This window comes from Cyprinodon variegatus, unplaced genomic scaffold, assembly GCF_000732505.1.
Source record: "Cyprinodon variegatus isolate N-32 unplaced genomic scaffold, C_variegatus-1.0 Scaffold1255, whole genome shotgun sequence".
Taxonomy (NCBI): domain Eukaryota; kingdom Metazoa; phylum Chordata; class Actinopteri; order Cyprinodontiformes; family Cyprinodontidae; genus Cyprinodon; species Cyprinodon variegatus.
In genome coordinates, this window is record NW_015151708.1 from 106,594 (window position 1) to 110,240 (window position 3,647).

The window sequence follows — 3,647 nt, forward strand, 5'->3', positions numbered from 1 at the left end:
CTAAAAAAGGAGACCACTTTGGTTAAAATTGGAGTTTTTTGGGGGGATGGTGACCTCTGGATGACCTAAAAAATTATCTTTAATATCTCTTAAACAAAAGTAGCACAAACAATATTTTTTTTCTGCACAAATCTGCACTAACGTAGCACTAACCATTCAGTCTATTTGCAGAGTTTTTTGACGTGGGTGGGGTGTCAGCTTCACGCATCTCTCGGATTGGTTCTTGCGCGCTCAAACCGATGGCACAAATATCTCTCTATATCTTTTTACATCTTGACCAATCAGCTGAGGACCCAACAAAATGGCCCAAAGCTTCTACACGCTTTTCAATTTTAACCCAAAGCCCCCAGTCAGCATTGGGCCCTTCTGACACAGCATACAGCATTAGCATATAAGGTGATGCTGGAGCCTCTCTGGTTTTGGCTGACTTACACAGAACGTGATCACATATAGAAATGAACAGATATAAGTTATTTAAAACATGAAATAAAACTAAAAGAATCAATCTTTAACAAAACCCTTGGGATATTTAGAGAAAAAAAGCATAAAAATTCCTGTTAATTTTGAAAAAAAAATTTGAAGCTCAGAAAAAAACAGTGAAACTGTCATGATGCGTTGGTTTTACTAGCCCATATGCAGACTCACAGACACGGAGGAAGGAATAAAAGTCCAATATTTATTGGAACTCAGAGGAATCACAGGTTCAAGGCTCAGACAGGCATGATGGCACAGGTAAGACACACGATCCAGCACAGAGAGACATTCAAACACAGCTTAAATAGGGAGCTTCCTCAATCAGCAGATAAGCAACAGCTGATCAAGCTGAGTCCAAACTCCCCAGGCCTGGATCCACTGCGCCCTCTGGTGGGCAAAGTCCCGGATCCTGACAGAAACCTTTATTAAAAAAAAATACTTAAAGCTGTTGAGGGAAGTCAGATTAGTGAGAAAAAAATAAGAAAGACCTGAGGCAGAATCCTGAGAAGGAAAACCAGCAAAGGGAACCAATAAACACATATTATGCACAGATTAACTTAAAATCTACAAATTAAAGAGAAAAACTTTCTCAAATTAAAATCAAAGAATAAAACCAAAATACAAAGAGGAAAAAAAAAAACATTAATTCACCAAGAAAGTAAACATAAAGAAATGGACCCTTTATTGAAAGAGTAAAAGGGAAAAAAATCAGGAACTGAATATGGCAAAACTTTACTGACAGAAAAACCGAGAAAAAGAAAACCAAAGGACAATAGATCATGATAAAAGAAAGCTTTCCCAAATATATACAGTCTAAATCAACACAGCAACATGTTGTATTCATATCGTGTCGATATTTTAAGACAGTAATTTATTTGCATAGCAGTAAGCAGATTATTCACAATTACTGCACTTCTGAATGACAAAAAGTATATTTAATTCGAGGAAAAAGTAAATAGGTTTCATATTTCTTAGTTTATAATTCTTTCTTCTCCTTTTTGAAGACTTTCCCATCAGACTGCTTTCTCCACTTCAGGGTAACTCCACTCACTCCGTTCTCTGCAAGTTTGTTCTGGAGCTGTAGGATAAAAGTGGAAGACATAAACAACTATAATTTCAAGATTAAACTGAATTATTCATTTGGAAAAAAAATGTGTAATTACTTATTTCAAACCTGCCTTTGTCAGGATTTTCCCTTTTAGAACAGGGTCCTCCATATCCACCGGGTCCTTGAAGTGAAATCTAAGCTTCACTACCTGTTTTACCACTGATTTAAAATAAGGGACAGCAGTAACAAAAGAAAAAAGAAAAAACATAAACAATTGACAAATACTGTTATATTATCAAAGCTTATCCTTGAACTCTGGAACAAAGACCTCACCTTTAATTTTTATTTCTTCATCTCAAGTTACGTCACTAACAAAATAACATAATCCATAAATTCAGTAAATGATGGATTTTGATTGCAGGTTACATTAGAAAACATTTTAAAGGAAATCATCAGTTGCACTCCATTATTTTTCCATAGCTTGCCTTCAAATACTCAAACAAAGATCTCCCCTTCACTTTGCTCATCTCTAAGCTCTAACTGTTATCTTTGGATGAGCTGCCAGGACCGGCCACTGTTCTTCCAGTTGCTGTGGCTGTGCTAGGACCACTGTTTGTTTCTGAAACTACTTATTGTTGACAACTAACAGCTGGCCTCTAACTGTCTTTATACTTGCAGATGCAGGCAGCCTGGTTGGCAACAAGCTAAGCTTAAGATTTCATGTGAGCTTACAAACACCTACAGTAGGTGTCTGGAGTGGACTATGTTAGCTTTAATAGAAATTTGTAAGTATTTATCTTTATTCACCTTTTGGGAAATAAATAGTGAACAGCTGCCTTCCCTAATCTATCTTTTTTCTTTTTATTTCTTCTTATATACATACACACATTTCTGCTGTGTGTATGTATATATGTGTATGTGTATATGTGTATATATATATATATATACATTTATATATATATACATTTATATATACATAGTTTAAATGTTTTATTCTATTTAATGAACCTCTGTAGTCCAGCGAACACTTATTCTGTATTTTTAAATCAGTTTTGAGGAGTTATATCTATAGTTATAGCTTTTATTTCTTTTTATATTTGGATTTTTCATTGTAGAATGCTTACTCTTGTGTTTTATTTAGGTAGACAATTTTAAGATCTGTCCAGGGACAAGATGAAAAAATAGCCTTTTGGCTAATTGTGGTGTATTTTTTAGGAATGCTTTTTAATGTACTCTGTCCCTGTCAAACAAACAAATAAATTAATTAATTAATTAATAAAAAAATGTGATATATTGGTTTATGATTTTGGGGTAACATAAATGCCAGATATCAGGACAAAAATAATATTCATCAGAATTTGCCTTCCTTTGAAAAGAAGCTTCTTATTTTTACTTTGGATTTTAAAACACACTCACCACTATCATAACAGACAAATGGTAATCTTCTTTCACAGGGTAAAAGCTTCCATCTCCCTGACCTCCCAGTAGATGTAGCACCACACACGACTGTCCTCAAGTTCAAGCGAACAAAACCAGAATCCCAGTTGGTAAAGAGGACGCTTCTCCGGTCAGACCAGTGATGATCTGGATCTCTATATAGACCAATCCATGGTTCGTCACCATCAGGTATCAGGCTCTGGACCTGCTGGTCCTGTGTGCTATCTTTTATGGTGGCCAGGTCAATAAAGTTTTCCCTGCAGTGGATCTGAGCATTGGACCAATTCATTGTTGTATTCACATAAACATAATCGGGGTCCAAGCTTAAACCTGTTAGTGACGACAATAGAGGATAAAGTTAAGTAGATGTTCTATGACTGACAATAAGGCTTTAAAGAATGTGTGTCATAATTGATACCTTTGTCTGTGTAGCACAAAAATGGTCGATTTTCTGTGCAGTCACCATCAAACCAACTCCCATAAGAATATGATCCCACACAAAAGTCAACTTCATAAAACCATGATGGTTGATATTCTCTCCAGTTTCTGTAGTCAGCTCCAATCCCAGTGTAACCATCAGACCATTTCCAGTCGATTTTACTGAACAGACCAATCCAGACGTCAGAGCTGTGTCCAGCAGATGAAAGATTTGCATTAAATTTGTTCTGTTCCTCAGAGTTTAGGATGG

The 3,647-nt window shown here is 35.8% G+C and overlaps 1 long non-coding RNA gene across 1 annotated transcript; it reads right to left on the reverse strand.

Moving 5' to 3' along the window:
- Positions 1-1,648: 1,648 nt before the first annotated feature.
- LOC107102439 lies at positions 1,649-3,596 on the reverse strand. The gene is made up of 3 exons (XR_001482128.1): positions 3,378-3,596; positions 2,939-3,289; positions 1,649-1,741 (listed from the first exon to the last, which is right to left on the reverse strand). It is a non-coding gene; the product is annotated as an uncharacterized LOC107102439 (long non-coding RNA).
- Positions 3,597-3,647: the final 51 nt, after the last annotated feature.